The sequence below is a fragment of the Rhinoderma darwinii genome, chromosome 4, assembly GCF_050947455.1.
Source record: "Rhinoderma darwinii isolate aRhiDar2 chromosome 4, aRhiDar2.hap1, whole genome shotgun sequence".
Classification (NCBI taxonomy): Eukaryota; Metazoa; Chordata; class Amphibia; order Anura; family Rhinodermatidae; genus Rhinoderma; species Rhinoderma darwinii.
Window position 1 is genome coordinate 17,998,627 of NC_134690.1, and position 23,191 is coordinate 18,021,817.

At 32.7% G+C, this 23,191-nt stretch overlaps 1 protein-coding gene and 1 long non-coding RNA gene across 2 annotated transcripts in view; both read right to left on the minus strand.

Annotated features, from left to right (window-relative positions):
- The window catches only part of XKR6 (XK related 6), a 276,743-nt gene that overhangs the window by 239,261 nt on the left and 14,291 nt on the right, over window positions 1-23,191 (minus strand). The gene's annotated exons all lie outside the window — the stretch shown is intronic.
- On the minus strand, window positions 18,754-21,901 carry LOC142759047 (uncharacterized). Its single transcript, XR_012883049.1, has 2 exons — window positions 21,834-21,901; window positions 18,754-18,887 (listed from the first exon to the last, which is right to left on the minus strand). It is a non-coding gene; the product is annotated as an uncharacterized LOC142759047 (long non-coding RNA).

The following is a 23,191-nucleotide window of genomic DNA, read 5'->3' on the forward strand; positions in this document are numbered from 1 at the left end:
GTATATAGGTGGATATATTTATAATGTCTAGGCGTGTATAGTTATTGTATATAGGTGGATATATTTATACTGTCTGGGCGTGTATAGTTATTGTATATAGGTGGATATATTTATGTCTAGGCGTGTGTAGATATTGTATATAGGTGGATATATTTATAATGTCTAGGCGTGTATAGTTATTGTATATAGGTGGATATATTTATAATGTCTAGGCGTGTATAGTTATTGTATATAGGTGGATATATTTATAATGTCTGGGTTTGTATAGTTATTGTATATAGGTGGATATAGTTATAATGTCTGGGGGTGTATAGTTATTGTATATAGGTGGATATATTTATAATGTCTAGGCGTGTATAGTTATTGTATATAGGTGGATATATTTATAATGTCTAGTCGTGTATAGTTATTGTATATAGGTGGATATATTTATAATGTCTGGGGGTGTATAGTTATTGTATATAGGTGGATATATTTATAATGTCTGGGCGTGTATAGTTATTGTATATAGGTGGATATATTTATAATGTCTGGGCGTGTATAGTTATTGTATATAGGTGGATATATTTATAATGTCTGGGTGTGTATTGTTATTGTATATAGGTGGATATATTTATAATGTCTAGGCGTGTATAGTTATTGTATATAGGTGGATATATTTATAATGTCTAGGCGTGTATAGTTATTGTATATAGGTGGATATATTTATAATGTCTGGGCGTGTAGTTATTGTATATAGGTGGATATATTTATAATGTCTGGGTGTGTATAGTTATTGTATATAGGTGGATATATTTAGAATGTCTGGGTGTGTAGTTATTGTATATAGGTGGATATATTTATAATGTCTGGGCGTGTATAGTTATTGTATATAGGTGGATATATTTATAATGTCTTGGCGTGTATAGTTATTGTATATAGGTGGATATATTTAGAATGTCTGGGTGTGTAGTTATTGTATATAGGTGGATATATTTAGAATGTCTGGGCGTGTATAGTTATTGTATATAGGTGGATATATTTATAATGTCTGGGCGTGTATAGTTATTGTATATAGGTGGATATATTTATAATGTCTGGGCGTGTATAGTTATTGTATATAGGTGGATATATTTATAATGTCTAGGCGTGTATAGTTATTGTATATAGGTGGATATATTTAGAATGTCTAGGCGTGTATAGTTATTGTATATAGGTGGATATATTTATAATGTCTGGGCGTGTAGTTATTGTATATAGGTGTATATATTTATAATGTCTGGGTGTGTATAGTTATTGTATATAGGTGGATATATTTAGAATGTCTGGGTGTGTAGTTATTGTATATAGGTGGATATATTTATAATGTCTGGGCGTGTATAGTTATTGTATATAGGTGGATATATTTATAATGTCTTGGCGTGTATAGTTATTGTATATAGGTGGATATATTTATAATGTCTTGGCGTGTATAGTTATTGTATATAGGTGGATATATTTAGAATGTCTGGGTGTGTAGTTATTGTATATAGGTGGATATATTTATAATGTCTGGGCGTGTATAGTTATTGTATATAGGTGGATATATTTATAATGTCTGGGCGTGTATAGTTATTGTATATAGGTGGATATATTTATAATGTCTGGGCGTGTATAGTTATTGTATATAGGTGGATATATTTATAATGTCTTGGCGTGTATAGTTATTGTATATAGGTGGATATATTTAGAATGTCTGGGTGTGTAGTTATTGTATATAGGTGGATATATTTATAATGTCTGGGCATGTATAGTTATTGTATATAGGTGGATATATTTAGAATGTCTGGGTGTGTAGTTATTGTATATAGGTGGATATATTTATAATGTCTGGGCGTGTATAGTTATTGTATATAGGTGGATATATTTATAATGTCTAGGCGTGTATAGTTATTGTATATAGGTGGATATATTTAGAATGTCTGGGTGTGTAGTTATTGTATATAGGTGGATATATTTATAATGTCTGGGCGTGTATAGTTATTGTATATAGGTGGATATATTTATAATGTCTAGGCGTGTATAGTTATTGTATATAGGTGGATATATTTAGAATGTCTGGGTGTGTAGTTATTGTATATAGGTGGATATATTTATAATGTCTGGGCGTGTATAGTTATTGTATATAGGTGGATATATTTATGTCTAGGTGTATGTAGTTATTGTATATAGGTGGATATATTTATGTCTAGGCGTGTATAGTTATTGTATATAGGGCGTGTATAGTTATGTCTGGGTGTGTATAGTTATTGTATATAGGTGGATATATTTATAATGTCTAGGCGTGTATAGTTATTGTATATAGGTGGATATATTTATAAAGTCTGGGCGTGTATAGTTATTGTATATAGGTGGATATATTTATAATGTCTAGGTGTATAGTTATTGTATATAGGTGGATATATTTATAATGTCTTTGCGTGTATAGTTATTGTATATAGGTGGATATATTTATAATGTCTAGGCGTGTATAGTTATTGTATATAGGAAGATATATTTATAATGTCTGGGCGTGTATAGTTATTGTATATAGGTGGATATATTTATGTCTAGGCGAGTGTAGTTATTGTATATAGGTGGATATATTTATAATGTCAGGGCGTGTATAGTTATTGTATATAGGTGGATATATTTATGTCTAGGCGTGTGTAGTTATTGTATATAGGTGGATATATTTATAATGTCTGGGCGTGTATAGTTATTGTATATAGGTGGATATATTTATAATGTCTGGGCGTGTATAGTTATTGTATATAGGTGGATATATTTATAATGTCTGGGCGTGTATAGTTATTGTATATAGGTGGATATATTTATGTCTAGGTGTGTATAGTTATTGTATATAGGTGGATATATTTATAATGTCTGGGCGTGTGTAGTTATTGTATATAGGTGGATATATTTATAATGTCTAGGCATGTATAGTTATTGTATATAGGTGGATATATTTATAATGTCTGGGCGTGTATAGTTATTGTATATAGGTGGATATATTTATGTCTAGGCGTGTATAGTTATTGTATATAGGTGGATATATTTATAATGTCTGGGCGTGTGTAGTTATTGTATATAGGTGGATATATTTATAATGTCTAGGCATGTATAGTTATTGTATATAGATGGATATATTTATAATGTCTAGGCGTGTAGTTATTGTATATAGGTGGATATATTTATAATGTCTAGGCGTGTATAGTTATTGTATATAGGTGGATATATTTATAATGTGTGGCTGTGTATAGTTATTGTATATAGGTGGATATATTTATAATGTCTGGGTGTGTATAGTTATTGTATATAGGTGGATATATTTATGTCTAGGCGTGTATAGTTATTGTATATAGGTGGATATATTTATAATGTCTGGGAGTGTATAGTTATTGTATATAGGTGGATATATTTATAATGTCTGGGCGTGTATAGTTATTGTATGTAGGTGGATATATTTATAATGTCTGGGTGTGTATAGTTATTGTATATAGGTGGATATATTTATAATGTCTAGGCGTGTATAGTTATTGTATATAGGTGGATATATTTATAATGTCTGGGTGTGTATAGTTATTGTATATAGGTGGATATATTTATAATGTCTAGGTGTGTCGTTATTGTATATAGGTGGATATATTTATAATGTCTGGACGTGTATAGTTATTGTATATAGGTGGATATATTTAGAATGTCTGGGCGTGTATAGTTATTGTATATAGGTGGATATATTTATAATGTCTGGGTGTGTATAGTTATTGTATATAGGTGGATATATTTATGTCTAGGTGTGTATAGTTATTGTATATAGGTGGATATATTTATAATATCTGGGTGTGTATAGTTATTGTATATAGGTGGATATATTTATAATGTCTGGGTGTGTATAGTTATTGTATATAGGTGGATATATTTATGTCTAGGCGTATGTAGTTATTGTATATAGGTGGGTATATTTATGTCTAGGCGTGTATAGTTATTGTATATAGGGCGTGTATAGTTATGTCTGGGTGTGTATAGTTATTGTATATAGGTGGATATATTTATAATGTCTAGGCGTGTATAGTTATTGTATATAGGTGGATATATTTATAAAGTCTGGGCGTGTATAGTTATTGTATATAGGTGGATATATTTATAATGTCTAGGTGTATAGTTATTGTATATAGGTGGATATATTTATAATGTCTAGGCGTGTATAGTTATTGTATATAGGTGGATATATTTATAATGTGTGGCTGTGTATAGTTATTGTATATAGGTGGATATATTTATAATGTCTGGGTGTGTATAGTTATTGTATATAGGTGGATATATTTATGTCTAGGCGTGTATAGTTATTGTATATAGGTGGATATATTTATAATGTCTGGGAGTGTATAGTTATTGTATATAGGTGGATATATTTATAATGTCTGGGCGTGTATAGTTATTGTATGTAGGTGGATATATTTATAATGTCTGGGTGTGTATAGTTATTGTATATAGGTGGATATATTTATAATGTCTAGGTGTGTATAGTTATTGTATATAGGTGGATATATTTATAATGTCTGGGTGTGTATAGTTATTGTATATAGGTGGATATATTTATAATGTCTAGGTGTGTAGTTATTGTATATAGGTGGATATATTTAGAATGTCTGGGCGTGTATAGTTATTGTATATAGGTGGATATATTTATAATGTCTGGGTGTGTATAGTTATTGTATATAGGTGGATATATTTATGTCTAGGCGTGTATAGTTATTGTATATAGGTGGATATATTTATAATGTCTGGGTGTGTATAGTTATTGTATATAGGTGGATATATTTATAATGTCTGGGTGTGTATAGTTATTGTATATAGGTGGATATATTTATGTCTAGGCGTGTGTAGTTATTGTATATAGGTGGATATATTTATGTCTAGGCGTGTATAGTTATTGTATATAGGTGGATATATTTATAATGTCTTGGCGTGTATAGTTATTGTATATAGGTGGATATATTTATAATGTCTGGGGGTGTATAGTTATTGTATATAGGTGGATATATTTATAATGTCTAGTCGTGTATAGTTATTGTATATAGGTGGATATATTTATAATGTCTGGGGGTGTATAGTTATTGTATATAGGTGGATATATTTATAATGTCTGGGCGTGTAGTTATTTTATATAGGTGGATATATTTATAATGTCTTGGCGTGTATAGTTATTGTATATAGGTGGATATATTTAGAATGTCTGGGTGTGTAGTTACTGTATATAGGTGGATATATTTATAATGTCTGGGCGTGTAGTTATTGTATATAGGTGGATATATTTATAATGTCTAGGCGTGTATAGTTATTGTATATAGGTGGATATATTTATACTGTCTGGGCGTGTATAGTTATTCTATATAGGTGGATATATTTATAATGTCTGGGCGTGTATAGTTATTGTATATAGATGGATATATTTATAATGTCTAGGCGTGTATAGTTATTGTATATAGGTGGATATATTTATAATGTCTAAGCGTGTATAGTTATTGTATATAGGAAGATATATTTATAATGTCTGGGCGTGTATAGTTATTGTATATAGGTGGATATATTTATAATGTCTGGGTGTGTATAGTTATTGTATATAGGTGGATATATTTATAATGTCTGGGCGTGTATAGTTATTGTATATAGGTGGATATATTTATAATGTCTAGGTGTGTATAGTTATTGTATATAGGTGGATATATTTATAATGTCTAGGCGTGTATAGTTATTGTATATAGGTGGATATATTTATAATGTCTGGGCGTGTATAGTTATTGTATATAGATGGATATATTTATGTCTAGGTGTGTATAGTTATTGTATATAGGTGGATATATTTATAATGTCTGGGCGTGTGTAGTTATTGTATATAGGTGGATATATTTATAATGTCTGGGTGTGTATAGTTATTGTATATAGGTGGATATATTTATAATGTCTGGGCGTGTATAGTTATTGTATATAGGTGGATATATTTATGTCTAGGCGTGTATAGTTATTGTATATAGGTGGATATATTTATAATGTCTGGGCGTGTGTAGTTATTGTATATAGGTGGATATATTTATAATGTCTAGGCATGTATAGTTATTGTATATAGGTGGATATATTTATGTCTAGGCGTGTATAGTTATTGTATATAGGTGGATATATTTATAATGTGTGGGTGTGTATAGTTATTGTATATAGGTGGATATATTTATAATGTCTGGGCGTGTATAGTTATTGTATACAGGTGGATATATTTATAATGTCTGGGAGTGTATAGTTATTGTATATAGGTGGATATATTTATAATGTCTGGGCATGTATAGTTATTGTATATAGGTGGATATATTTATAATGTCTGGGTGTGTATAGTTATTGTATATAGGTGGATATATTTATAATATCTAGGCGTGTATAGTTATTGTATATAGGTGGATATATTTATAATGTCTGGGTGTGTAGTTATTGTATATAGGTGGATATATTGATAATGTCTAGGTGTGTAGTTATTGTATATAGGTGGATATATTTATAATGTCTGGACGTGTATAGTTATTGTATATAGGTGGATATATTTATAATGTCTAGGTGTGTATAGTTATTGTATATAGGTGGATATATTTATAATGTCTGTGCGTGTATAGTTATTGTATATAGGTGGATATATTTATGTCTAGGCGTGTATAGTTATTGTATATAGGTGGATATATTTATAATGTCTGGGCGTGTATAGTTATTGTATATAGGTGGATATATTTATAATGTCTGGGCGTGTGTAGTTATTGTATATAGGTGGATATATTTATAATGTCTAGGCATGTATAGTTATTGTATATAGGTGGATATATTTATAATGTCTGGGTGTGTATAGTTATTGTATATAGGTGGATATATTTATGTCTAGGCGTGTATAGTTATTGTATATAGGTGGATATATTTATAATGTCTGGGTGTGTATAGTTATTGTATATAGGTGGATATATTTATAATGTCTGGGTGTGTAGTTATTGTATATAGGTGGATATATTTATACTGTCTGGGCGTGTATAGTTATTGTATATAGGTGGATATATTTATAATGTCTGGGTGTGTATAGTTATTGCATATAGGTGGATATATTTATAATGTCTGGGCGTGTATAGTTATTGTATATAGGTGGATATATTTATGTCTAGGCATGTATAGTTATTGTATATAGGTGGATATATTTATGTCTAGGCATGTATAGTTATTGTATATAGGTGGATATATTTATAATGTCTAGTCGTGTATAGTTATTGTATATAGGTGGATATATTTATAATGTCTGGGTGTGTATAGTTATTGTATATAGGTGGATATATTTATAATGTCTGGGTGTGTATAGTTATTGTATATAGGTGGATATATTTATAATGTCTGGGTGTGTATAGTTATTGTATATAGGTGGATATATTTCTAATGTCTAGACGTGTATAGTTATTGTATATAGGTGGATATATTTATAATGTCTGGGCGTGTATAGTTATTGTATATAGGTGGATATATTTATAATGTCTGGGGGTGTATAGTTATTGTATATAGGTGGATATATTTATAATATCTAGGTGTATAGTTATTGTATATAGGTGGATATATTTATAATGTCTGGGCGTGTATAGTTATTGTATATAGGTGGATATATTTATAATGTCTGGGCGTGTAGTTATTGTATATAGGTGGATATATTTATAATATCTAGGTGTATAGTTATTGTATATAGGTGGATATATTTATAATGTCTGGGCGTGTAGTTATTGTATATAGATGGATATATTTATAATGTCTGGGTGTGTAGTTATTGTATATAGGTGGATATATTTATAATGTCTAGGCATGTATAGTTATTGTATATAGGTGGATATATTTATAATGTCTGGGTGTGTATAGTTATTGTATATAGGTGGATATATTTATGTCTAGGCGTGTATAGTTATTGTATATAGGTGGATATATTTATAATGTCTGGGTGTGTATAGTTATTGTATATAGGTGGATATATTTATAATGTCTGGGTGTGTAGTTATTGTATATAGGTGGATATATTTATACTGTCTGGGCGTGTATAGTTATTGTATATAGGTGGATATATTTATAATGTCTGGGTGTGTATAGTTATTGCATATAGGTGGATATATTTATAATGTCTGGGCGTGTATAGTTATTGTATATAGGTGGATATATTTATGTCTAGGCATGTATAGTTATTGTATATAGGTGGATATATTTATGTCTAGGCATGTATAGTTATTGTATATAGGTGGATATATTTATAATATCTAGTCGTGTATAGTTATTGTATATAGGTGGATATATTTATAATGTCTAGTCGTTTATAGTTATTGTATATAGGTGGATATATTTATAATGTCTGGGCGTGTATAGTTATTGTATATAGGTGGATATATTTATAATGTCTGGGGGTGTATAGTTATTGTATATAGGTGGATATATTTACAATGTCTGGGTTTGTATAGTTATTGTATATAGGTGGATATATTTATAATGTCTGGGCGTGTGTAGTTATTGTATATAGGTGGATATATTTATAATGTCTGGGCGTGTATAGTTATTGTATATAGGTGGATATATTTATAATGTCTGGGGGTGTATAGTTATTGTATATAGGTGGATATATTTATAATATCTAGGTGTATAGTTATTGTATATAGGTGGATATATTTATAATGTCTGGGCGTGTATAGTTATTGTATATAGGTGGATATATTTATAATGTCTGGGCGTGTAGTTATTGTATATAGGTGGATATATTTATAATATCTAGGTGTATAGTTATTGTATATAGGTGGATATATTTATAATGTCTGGGCGTGTAGTTATTGTATATAGATGGATATATTTATAATGTCTGGGTGTGTATAGTTATTGTATATAGGTGGATATATTTATAATGTCTGGGCATGTATAGTTATTGTATATAGGTGGATATATTTATAATATCTAGGTGTATAGTTATTGTATATAGGTGGATATATTTATAATGTCTGGGCGTGTATAGTTATTGTATATAGGTGGATATATTTATAATGTCTGGGGGTGTATAGTTATTGTATATAGGTGGATATATTTATAATGTCTAGGCGTGTATAGTTATTGTATATAGGTGGATATATTTATAATGTCTAGGCGTGTATAGTTATTGTATATAGGTGGATATATTTATACTGTCTGGGCGTGTATAGTTATTGTATATAGGTGGATATATTTATAATGTCTAGGTGTGTATAGTTATTGTATATAGGTGGATATATTTATAATGTCTAGGCGTGTATAGTTATTGTATATAGGTGGATATATTTATAATGTCTGGGCGTGTATAGTTATTGTATATAGGTGGATATATTTATACTGTCTGGGCGTGTATAGTTATTGTATATAGGTGGATATATTTATAATGTCTAGGTGTGTATAGTTATTGTATATAGGTGGATATATTTATAATGTCTAGGCGTGTATAGTTATTGTATATAGGTGGATATATTTATACTGTCTGGGCGTGTATAGTTATTGTATATAGGTGGATATATTTATAATGTCTGGGGGTGGATATATTTATAATATCTAGGTGTATAGTTATTGTATATATTGTATATAGGTGGATATATTTATAATGTCTGGGCGTGTATAGTTATTGTATATAGGTGGATATATTTATAATGTCTGGGGGTGTATAGTTATTGTATATAGGTGGATATATTTATAATATCTAGGTGTATAGTTATTGTATATAGGTGGATATATTTATAATGTCTGGGCGTGTATAGTTATTGTATATAGGTGGATATATTTATAATGTCTGGGCGTGTAGTTATTGTATATAGGTGGATATATTTATAATATCTAGGTGTATAGTTATTGTATATAGGTGGATATATTTATAATGTCTGGGCGTGTAGTTATTGTATATAGATGGATATATTTATAATGTCTGGGTGTGTATAGTTATTGTATATAGGTGGATATATTTATAATGTCTGGGCATGTATAGTTATTGTATATAGGTGGATATATTTATAATATCTAGGTGTATAGTTATTGTATATAGGTGGATATATTTATAATGTCTGGGCGTGTATAGTTATTGTATATAGGTGGATATATTTATAATGTCTAGGCGTGTATAGTTATTGTATATAGGTGGATATATTTATAATGTCTAGGCGTGTATAGTTATTGTATATAGGTGGATATATTTATAATGTCTAGGCGTGTATAGTTATTGTATATAGGTGGATATATTTATACTGTCTGGGCGTGTATAGTTATTGTATATAGGTGGATATATTTATAATGTCTAGGTGTGTATAGTTATTGTATATAGGTGGATATATTTATAATGTCTAGGCGTGTATAGTTATTGTATATAGGTGGATATATTTATACTGTCTGGGCGTGTATAGTTATTGTATATAGGTGGATATATTTATAATGTCTGGGGGTGGATATATTTATAATATCTAGGTGTATAGTTATTGTATATATTGTATATAGGTGGATATATTTATAATGTCTAGGCGTGTATAGTTATTGTATATAGGTGGATATATTTATACTGTCTGGGCGTGTATAGTTATTGTATATAGGTGGATATATTTATAATGTCTGGGCGTGTATAGTTATTGTATATAGGTGGATATATTTATAATGTCTGGGCGTGTATAGTTATTGTATATAGGTGGATATATTTATAATGTCTGGGTGTGTATTGTTATTGTATATAGGTGGATATATTTATAATGTCTAGGCGTGTATAGTTATTGTATATAGGTGGATATATTTATAATGTCTAGGCGTGTATAGTTATTGTATATAGGTGGATATATTTATAATGTCTGGGCGTGTAGTTATTGTATATAGGTGGATATATTTATAATGTCTGGGTGTGTATAGTTATTGTATATAGGTGGATATATTTAGAATGTCTGGGTGTGTAGTTATTGTATATAGGTGGATATATTTATAATGTCTGGGCGTGTATAGTTATTGTATATAGGTGGATATATTTATAATGTCTTGGCGTGTATAGTTATTGTATATAGGTGGATATATTTAGAATGTCTGGGTGTGTAGTTATTGTATATAGGTGGATATATTTAGAATGTCTGGGCGTGTATAGTTATTGTATATAGGTGGATATATTTATAATGTCTGGGCGTGTATAGTTATTGTATATAGGTGGATATATTTATAATGTCTGGGCGTGTATAGTTATTGTATATAGGTGGATATATTTATAATGTCTAGGCGTGTATAGTTATTGTATATAGGTGGATATATTTAGAATGTCTAGGCGTGTATAGTTATTGTATATAGGTGGATATATTTATAATGTCTGGGCGTGTAGTTATTGTATATAGGTGTATATATTTATAATGTCTGGGTGTGTATAGTTATTGTATATAGGTGGATATATTTAGAATGTCTGGGTGTGTAGTTATTGTATATAGGTGGATATATTTATAATGTCTGGGCGTGTATAGTTATTGTATATAGGTGGATATATTTATAATGTCTTGGCGTGTATAGTTATTGTATATAGGTGGATATATTTATAATGTCTTGGCGTGTATAGTTATTGTATATAGGTGGATATATTTAGAATGTCTGGGTGTGTAGTTATTGTATATAGGTGGATATATTTATAATGTCTGGGCGTGTATAGTTATTGTATATAGGTGGATATATTTATAATGTCTGGGCGTGTATAGTTATTGTATATAGGTGGATATATTTATAATGTCTGGGCGTGTATAGTTATTGTATATAGGTGGATATATTTATAATGTCTTGGCGTGTATAGTTATTGTATATAGGTGGATATATTTAGAATGTCTGGGTGTGTAGTTATTGTATATAGGTGGATATATTTATAATGTCTGGGCATGTATAGTTATTGTATATAGGTGGATATATTTAGAATGTCTGGGTGTGTAGTTATTGTATATAGGTGGATATATTTATAATGTCTGGGCGTGTATAGTTATTGTATATAGGTGGATATATTTATAATGTCTAGGCGTGTATAGTTATTGTATATAGGTGGATATATTTATAATGTCTGGGTGTGTAGTTATTGTATATAGGTGGATATATTTATAATGTCTGGGCGTGTATAGTTATTGTATATAGGTGGATATATTTATAATGTCTAGGCGTGTATAGTTATTGTATATAGGTGGATATATTTAGAATGTCTGGGTGTGTAGTTATTGTATATAGGTGGATATATTTATAATGTCTGGGCGTGTATAGTTATTGTATATAGGTGGATATATTTATGTCTAGGCGTATGTAGTTATTGTATATAGGTGGATATATTTATGTCTAGGCGTGTATAGTTATTGTATATAGGGCGTGTATAGTTATGTCTGGGTGTGTATAGTTATTGTATATAGGTGGATATATTTATAATGTCTAGGCGTGTACAGTTATTGTATATAGGTGGATATATTTATAAAGTCTGGGCGTGTATAGTTATTGTATATAGGTGGATATATTTATAATGTCTAGGTGTATAGTTATTGTATATAGGTGGATATATTTATAATGTATGCGTGTATAGTTATTGTATATAGGTGGATATATTTATAATGTCTAGGCGTGTATAGTTATTGTATATAGGAAGATATATTTATAATGTCTGGGCGTGTATAGTTATTGTATATAGGTGGATATATTTATGTCTAGGCGTGTGTAGTTATTGTATATAGGTGGATATATTTATAATGTCTGGGCGTGTATAGTTATTGTATATAGGTGGATATATTTATGTCTAGGCGTGTGTAGTTATTGTATATAGGTGGATATATTTATAATGTCTGGGCGTGTATAGTTATTGTATATAGGTGGATATATTTATAATGTCTGGGCGTGTATAGTTATTGTATATAGGTGGATATATTTATAATGTCTGGGCGTGTATAGTTATTGTATATAGGTGGATATATTTATGTCTAGGTGTGTATAGTTATTGTATATAGGTGGATATATTTATAATGTCTGGGCGTGTGTAGTTATTGTATATAGGTGGATATATTTATAATGTCTAGGCATGTATAGTTATTGTATATAGGTGGATATATTTATAATGTCTGGGCGTGTATAGTTATTGTATATAGGTGGATATATTTATGTCTAGGCGTGTATAGTTATTGTATATAGGTGGATATATTTATAATGTCTGGGCGTGTGTAGTTATTGTATATAGGTGGATATATTTATAATGTCTAGGCATGTATAGTTATTGTATATAGATGGATATATTTATAATGTCTAGGTGTGTAGTTATTGTATATAGGTGGATATATTTATAATGTCTAGGCGTGTATAGTTATTGTATATAGGTGGATATATTTATAATGTGTGGCTGTGTATAGTTATTGTATATAGGTGGATATATTTATAATGTCTGGGTGTGTATAGTTATTGTATATAGGTGGATATATTTATGTCTAGGCGTGTATAGTTATTGTATATAGGTGGATATATTTATAATGTCTGGGAGTGTATAGTTATTGTATATAGGTGGATATATTTATAATGTCTGGGCGTGTATAGTTATTGTATGTAGGTGGATATATTTATAATGTCTGGGTGTGTATAGTTATTGTATATAGGTGGATATATTTATAATGTCTAGGCGTGTATAGTTATTGTATATAGGTGGATATATTTATAATGTCTGGGTGTGTATAGTTATTGTATATAGGTGGATATATTTATAATGTCTAGGTGTGTAGTTATTGTATATAGGTGGATATATTTATAATGTCTGGACGTGTATAGTTATTGTATATAGGTGGATATATTTAGAATGTCTGGGCGTGTATAGTTATTGTATATAGGTGGATATATTTATAATGTCTGGGTGTGTATAGTTATTGTATATAGGTGGATATATTTATGTCTAGGTGTGTATAGTTATTGTATATAGGTGGATATATTTATAATATCTGGGTGTGTATAGTTATTGTATATAGGTGGATATATTTATGTCTAGGCGTATGTAGTTATTGTATATAGGTGGATATATTTATGTCTAGGCGTGTATAGTTATTGTATATAGGGCGTGTATAGTTATGTCTGGGTGTGTATAGTTATTGTATATAGGTGGATATATTTATAACGTCTAGGCGTGTATAGTTATTGTATATAGGCGGATATATTTATAAAGTCTGGGCGTGTATAGTTATTGTATATAGGTGGATATATTTATAATGTCTAGGTGTATAGTTATTGTATATAGGTGGATATATTTATAATGTCTAGGCGTGTATAGTTATTGTATATAGGTGGATATATTTATAATGTGTGGCTGTGTATAGTTATTGTATATAGGTGGATATATTTATAATGTCTGGGTGTGTATAGTTATTGTATATAGGTGGATATATTTATGTCTAGGCGTGTATAGTTATTGTATATAGGTGGATATATTTATAATGTCTGGGAGTGTATAGTTATTGTATATAGGTGGATATATTTATAATGTCTGGGCGTGTATAGTTATTGTATGTAGGTGGATATATTTATAATGTCTGGGTGTGTATAGTTATTGTATATAGGTGGATATATTTATAATGTCTAGGTGTGTATAGTTATTGTATATAGGTGGATATATTTATAATGTCTGGGTGTGTATAGTTATTGTATATAGGTGGATATATTTATAATGTCTAGGTGTGTAGTTATTGTATATAGGTGGATATATTTAGAATGTCTGGGCGTGTATAGTTATTGTATATAGGTGGATATATTTATAATGTCTGGGTGTGTATAGTTATTGTATATAGGTGGATATATTTATGTCTAGGCGTGTATAGTTATTGTATATAGGTGGATATATTTATAATGTCTTGGCGTGTATAGTTATTGTATATAGGTGGATATATTTATAATGTCTGGGGGTGTATAGTTATTGTATATAGGTGGATATATTTATAATGTCTAGTCGTGTATAGTTATTGTATATAGGTGGATATATTTATAATGTCTGGGGGTGTATAGTTATTGTATATAGGTGGATATATTTATAATGTCTAGTCGTGTATAGTTATTGTATATAGGTGGATATATTTATAATGTCTGGGGGTGTATAGTTATTGTATATAGGTGGATATATTTATAATGTCTGGGCGTGTAGTTATTTTATATAGGTGGATATATTTATAATGTCTTGGCGTGTATAGTTATTGTATATAGGTGGATATATTTAGAATGTCTGGGTGTGTAGTTATTGTATATAGGTGGATATATTTATAATGTCTGGGAGTGTATAGTTATTGTATATAGGTGGATATATTTATAATGTCTGGGCGTGTAGTTATTGTATATAGGTGGATATATTTATAATGTCTAGGCGTGTATAGTTATTGTATATAGGTGGATATATTTATACTGTCTGGGCGTGTATAGTTATTCTATATAGGTGGATATATTTATAATGTCTGGGCGTGTATAGTTATTGTATATAGATGGATATATTTATAATGTCTAGGCGTGTATAGTTATTGTATATAGGTGGATATATTTATAATGTCTAAGCGTGTATAGTTATTGTATATAGGAAGATATATTTATAATGTCTGGGCGTGTATAGTTATTGTATATAGGTGGATATATTTATAATGTCTGGGTGTGTATAGTTATTGTATATAGGTGGATATATTTATAATGTCTAGGCGTGTATAGTTATTGTATATAGGTGGATATATTTATAATGTCTGGGCGTGTATAGTTATTGTATATAGATGGATATATTTATGTCTAGGTGTGTATAGTTATTGTATATAGGTGGATATATTTATAATGTCTGGGCGTGTGTAGTTATTGTATATAGGTGGATATATTTATAATGTCTGGGTGTGTATAGTTATTGTATATAGGTGGATATATTTATAATGTCTGGGCGTGTATAGTTATTGTATATAGGTGGATATATTTATGTCTAGGCGTGTATAGTTATTGTATATAGGTGGATATATTTATAATGTCTGGGCGTGTGTAGTTATTGTATATAGGTGGATATATTTATAATGTCTAGGCATGTATAGTTATTGTATATAGGTGGATATATTTATGTCTAGGCGTGTATAGTTATTGTATATAGGTGGATATATTTATAATGTGTGGGTGTGTATAGTTATTGTATATAGGTGGATATATTTATAATGTCTGGGCGTGTATAGTTATTGTATATAGGTGGATATATTTATAATGTCTGGGAGTGTATAGTTATTGTATATAGGTGGATATATTTATAATGTCTGGGTGTGTATAGTTATTGTATATAGGTGGATATATTTATAATGTCTGGGCATGTATAGTTATTGTATATAGGTGGATATATTTATAATGTCTGGGTGTGTATAGTTATTGTATATAGGTGGATATATTTATAATATCTAGGCGTGTATAGTTATTGTATATAGGTGGATATATTTATAATGTCTGGGTGTGTAGTTATTGTATATAGGTGGATATATTGATAATGTCTAGGTGTGTAGTTATTGTATATAGGTGGATATATTTATAATGTCTGGACGTGTAGTTATTGTATATAGGTGGATATATTTATAATGTCTAGGTGTGTATAGTTATTGTATATAGGTGGATATATTTATAATGTCTGGGCGTGTATAGTTATTGTATATAGGTGGATATATTTATGTCTAGGCGTGTATAGTTATTGTATATAGGTGGATATATTTATAATGTCTGGGCGTGTGTAGTTATTGTATATAGGTGGATATATTTATAATGTCTAGGCATGTATAGTTATTGTATATAGGTGGATATATTTATAATGTCTGGGTGTGTATAGTTATTGTATATAGGTGGATATATTTATGTCTAGGCGTGTATAGTTATTGTATATAGGTGGATATATTTATGTCTGGGTGTGTATAGTTATTGTATATAGGTGGATATATTTATAATGTCTGGGTGTGTAGTTATTGTATATAGGTGGATATATTTATACTGTCTGGGCGTGTATAGTTATTGTATATAGGTGGATATATTTATAATGTCTGGGTGTGTATAGTTATTGCATATAGGTGGATATATTTATAATGTCTGGGGGTGTATAGTTATTGTATATAGGTGGATATATTTATAATGTCTGGGGGTGTATAGTTATTGTATATAGATGGATATATTTATAATGTCTAGGCGTGTATAGTTATTGTATATAGGTGGATATATTTATAATGTCTAGGCGTGTATAGTTATTGTATATAGGTGGATATATTTATAATGTCTAGGCGTGTATAGTTATTGTATATAGGTGGATATATTTATACTGTCTGGGCGTGTATAGTTATTGTATATAGGTGGATATATTTATAATGTCTGGGCGTGTATAGTTATTGTATATAGGTGGATATATTTATAATGTCTGGGCGTGTATAGTTATTGTATATAGGTGGATATATTTATAATGTCTGGGCGTGTATAGTTATTGTATATAGGTGGATATATTTATAATGTCTAGACGTGTATATATATATTGTTATGTTTTATCTTTACATTATCAGAACACACACACACACACACACACACACACACACACACACACACACACACACATATATATACTAGTATATCCATCATACGCGGCTCCTCTTATAAGCGAGGCCGGGTTTTCGGACTCGCTGTCCATTGACGCCCCATGCAGCTGCACATAGGAAGTTCAATGGCTTCCCCTACGACACGACCAAAATAAAAGCGCTGATTAGATCCACCCAACGCCACCAGCTGCTGACATAAATACGGCTTTTATCTGGTGCAGAAACAACCATTTTTCAATTGTGTCTGAAGAGAAAGAAGAATGACTTCGCTTAATAATATAAACGGCTTTAGTAATTGCTATTTTCATTCGCAACCTTCCTCCAATCACAGGATGAAAACAAGCAAATTATCAGTGATCGCTGCCTGCCGGCGAGGACCAGCGCACAATTTACTTTAAATATTGAGGATTGCACAGTGACAATAATTTCATGTTAGACGCTGGATACAGAAGTTGGTGCTGGGATCAATGAAGACGAAGCCGTGCCTTCCCCTGGACCCGTCACGTAGACGGTTCTTGCCTAGTTATGTATGAGCTTAAAGGGGTTGTCCATGCCCGGACAACTGATTGCGGGCACGGTCGTGTGCATGGGGCCTAAGGCTGGATTCATAGGAGCATGTTCGGTCCGTAAAGGATGGAACGTATTTCGGCCGCAAGTCCCGGACCGAACACACTGTAGGGTGCCGGGCTCCTAGCATCATACTTATGTACGACGCTAGGAGTCCCTGCCTCGCTGCGGGACAACTGTCCCGTATTGTAATTATGAAATACGTTCCGTCTTTTATGGACAGAACATGCTCGTGTCAATCCAGCCTAAGGGTATGTTCACACAGAGCGGTTTTTCCATCGCAAAAATTGCAGCATCTATTTGTTGCGGGTTTTACCTCCCCTGGAGTTCAATGGGGGAAAACCCGCAACAAAAAAGCAGCAATTCCGCAAATACAATTGACATGCTTTACGCTAAGGTGGGGGATGGAGCCAGGATATACTCCGTGTCCTCCGCCTCCGCTATATATTCACAGACCATCCCGGCTGGTGATGAAATATTAAGCAGTAGGATATAAAGCAACGTCTGAACTTGTGGGTATTCCTCACTTTTGATTTTAAGTTAAATAACCGGAGGCTTCATATTTTATTTTATTTTATTTTTTTTAAAGAAAAAATACAGAGCAACTCAAAAGGCGCACAGCTTTCATGTTAACAAGAGGACGCCGCTCTGTGATCTGCTGCGGAGACTTTCCTTCTGCGGCACGCGGGCGGTGTTCTGGGAAATGAAATTAGGACGGTCACCAATTAAGGCAGAGAGAACACAATCCGAGGAATCTACAGGTAACACGGAGGCTCTTGCTTATAATTTGCTTCAATTACGTAACAAGTTGAATGATGTATTATGCTCTAGTCACATCCAGAGCTGCATATAAATACTACATCCCTCACCCTGCTTTTCAGTGTGTTCTCAGCAGACACAGAACAAGCAGGGGTCAGCAAGAAGTGAGGCCATGCCGCCAGGAAAATTTTTAATGCAGCTCTGGATGTGACTGGAGTATAAAACAACATAAATTATGACCAATACAAGATAAGTAAACGTCTCCAAAATGATATGAGAATCAGGACGGGTCAATGTAAATGTATTTAGTAAAAACTGGAAGCGAACAGGATAAATATTTCCTACCCACTGATAACTTTAATATACCACCTTCCTGCAACTTTAGCAGAATCCTTCCATTGAAGAGCATTCTATGTTATAATTTGACGCTTTATTATTTGACACATATTAGGACACTTCATTATTGTTGTCTTCGATACTTGTCGACACAATAAGCAGCCGAAGTAATGCCCCAAAATGCACCAAAAATATAAACTGGTCTAATAATCTAAAAACAAAGAAATCTGCGTGTAGAAACATGTGAGAAGATAACAAATGTTGAATGTAGAAACCTCCATTAAAAAAATAAAAATAAATCACCATACACATCAATGTGAACATCTATAGAGCAAGAACCACTGCCAGTAAGGATGTAGATATTGATGTGAACGGCGACCGTGAACAAGAAGTGTTGTCATGAGATTACCAAAGCATAAGGACTTCAGACTTTGGGCTGATCACGTGACATCAGTTTAGTGTCCTTTACCAAGTCCGTAGTTGTGTAGGTGACACAGTCGTTAGAAGAAATGGTGTCATGGGTTTGAATCTGACTCTGACAACATCTTCACTGCTGCAGATCATCCAAAGTCCATGCTCTCCAATCCGTGGCTCCCCAGCAGTTGTGAAACGACAACTTCCAGCATACTGGGCGATGCAGTTTTGCAACAGCTGGAAAGCAACAGATTGGAGGCCACTGATCTGTCAGTTTTAGATCTTCAGTTTCTTCCTACAGGTCCTCAGATGAAGTGGTTTAATATGAATTTAGCCCTTGGCCCCAGTCTTTCTGTAAGAGCCCGTAGAAAGGAAATTTGTTTTTAAAGGGGTGCACCGCTTTGGACAATCTTGAGTCCCTTGACAATGACCTGCAGCGCCACCACAGGGGAAATGAAGCATTACACAGTGCTGTTTGTGTAAGGCCGAGCAGGTTCTCTAGAGCGAGAGACGCTCTTTGAAGATCCTTAATATGGGAGACCCCTCTATTAACTCATAATTCCCTAATAGGGTGTATCAAAATGGGTGTTCTAATCTGGACAAGCCCTTTAAGAACCTTTGTGGGCAAGGACTGATGAACTACTAGAAAATGTCGATACGACGCAAATAAAAAAAAAGAGGTTCAGGACTCAATGAACCCATTTTCACTATTGACTCCATTTTTGTGCACACCAGCCAAGAGCTCCAAATGACTGTAGGTGTCAAGGCCCCTTTAAGAAATGAACGGGGGACCCGTTTAGGGCATCCAGTATGCATGGGGGAGAATTAATGGGTCGTACTATGTTGAGCGCCCCGTGGTATGAAACCCTCAAGTCTTTTGAAATTCCTAATAAACGAGTTATCGAATGAGAGGTCAACACGTTGCGTCTCCACTGAAGGGATTCAACAACACATGTACTTCATCCATATTTAATGACCAGGGACATGAGACAGATCTATCCTTACACACTGCAAACGACTCCCACAACCGTCGCTCTGACGCGTGCTGGGACTCCTTGTGACTAAATGACATATACCAGACCAAACGCTGTGGAATTAAAAGGTCTTTCCACTATAATGCCTAATGTACACACCCGTTGTGTGCCGGCCGGGTCCCATCCGTGAAAAGTTGGGACAGATCGGAGAGTCGGGTCAGTTTTCACGGACCCGATGAAGCGATTGGGTCGGTGACAACTATCGGGTGCCACTCGGATGTTGTTAAAAACGGCCCGAGTGGAACTCGGTCACGTGCCACTGCTCTAAGGGTCAGCTCTACCTTCGTCTCTTGGCTAGCTTCCTCAGCTAAACTAGGGTCACAGGAACCCGTTCTCGCAAAAAAGGTGGGTGTCCCAAGCATCACACAATTATTGCATAACCTATTGATAAATGTCTTTTGTCGGAAGTCTTTTAAGATAGCAAAGATGATAACAAAGTATATCGGGGGACATCATAAAATTGATAAAAAATAAAAGTTAAAAAATTAGCCAAAGAGGGACTTTCATTGGGATTAATGGGAAAAAAAATTCAGTACAAAAATTTCTATGTGCATTGACTACTAGGCTCCTGTGATCTAGCCAGCTCTGAAGTATTAAGTAATTGCGGTTTATGTGATTCCTTAAAGGGGTTGCCCAGTCTAGTCCATTCCCCTAGGGAATTTTGAGTTAATATAGGGGGGCGCTGTTCAGGGTCCTCGTCTCTTGGCCAGAGCGTCTCTCTCTGGAGGACCTGTCCTGTATTACACAGACAACACATTGATATGAATGGACACTGTGTAATACTTAATTTCCCCTGTGGTGGCACTGCAGGGAAATTGAACACTTACTGCCAGGTTTCCCCGGAGATCACAGCTGATCACTAGGGGTCCCAGCAGGGGGAAACTTTGCATTTAAGGCGCTAAGATTATACATATATACATATACACACACTTATTGTTTATTATACATTTTTATTGCATTATTGCTATAGTTATGTTAATAAATGTGAGGTTCGTAGCGCTCCGTTTGATCAAAATGTGAGAGCCCACCTGCCACGACAAGGCGACCTCTATCAGGGGGTCCCTAAACTAAACATTGTATCCCTATTTTGGAGACTTACCTCTCTCTCTTGGGCCTAGCACACAGTGAGCCTCGGACAGGTAGGACCCAAATCTATTCTGTTCTAATTAAAAACAGCCCAGGACAGGTGGGTGGAGAGCACGACCAACATGGAAGCAGTCACCGCCCCCACGCAAATACGAAAAACAAAAAACAGGTTGGTCAGCTCCTCCTAAAACATGAAATGGATATGCAAGCGAAGAACCCCTTTAGTATTACTAAAAGTCAACCTACAGGTGTGCGCCAGGCATGAGGGACGATCTTTGCCCTAGTGGTGTTCTTCATGGTCTGAATGGGTAATGGGAAGTTCGGCAGTAATGCCATCTGTCTCCGCACCAAGCCTCCGGCGTTACCCTATAATACTAGATCCGCTCAGGAAGAGGAAGGGACATGCAAAGGCCACCGATAGGCTGTTCACATGTGACTTCCTGCAGGGCAGAGTAACGGGATTGAGTTAAACAGGAAACCATGTTGAGCTTTTCTACAAGGCTCGTGTGAATGAGGCCTAAGGGTATGTTCACACGCAGAGTTTCCAGGTGTATTTCAGGGCGTAAACGCCTCGAAATACGTCTGGAAAAAACGGTAGCTGAATGCCTACAAATATATGGCCATTGAAATCAATTGGAAAAGCGGTATTATGTTCAGACAGGGCGCTTTTTTATGCCGCGGTTTTAAAAAACGGCACGTAAAAAAGCGCTGCGTAAAAGGAAGGAGCAGGTCACTTCTAAAGCCGTGATTGGAGCGGTTTGTCGATAGAAAAACAGCTCCAAAAACTTCTAGACTAAACACCTGAAAAAAAGTTAAAGACTACAAAAACAGCTCCGTCATTTTCAGCCGATTTTGCGTGTGAACATACCCTAAGGCTATCGCTAAGCGGACTTGTGTAAAGTTGGTTATTACATTAGTAAGAGGCTGCAATTATATGAACTACCATGAGATATGACTCGAGAGATGACCAGGACTGGTTTACAAGACAAGCCATGGGACTCTGACAACACTTCATGGCACTCCCCTCTTTTCTATCTCCGAAATAGGAGGGAGGGGCCCCGTTTCACTTTTTGCCACCGTTGTGACAAGGGTCACCATAACAAGAACCGTAAAGCATCACTTCAAACCCTACAGTGAAATCAAACGATATGAAAATGTAAAAAGGAATAAAACGAAACAGAAAAACACATGGATAAAATGAGATTCAATGAAATGAAACTTTATTAACCAAAACTTTAATGAACAAAATCAACAGAATTGTACAAACAAAATGCAAATAAGAAGAAATACAAAAAGGAATCTATAGAAAACACTGTAAATGTATATACACTGTATATAATGGATGATGTCGGGATTATAATGGAAGGTTCT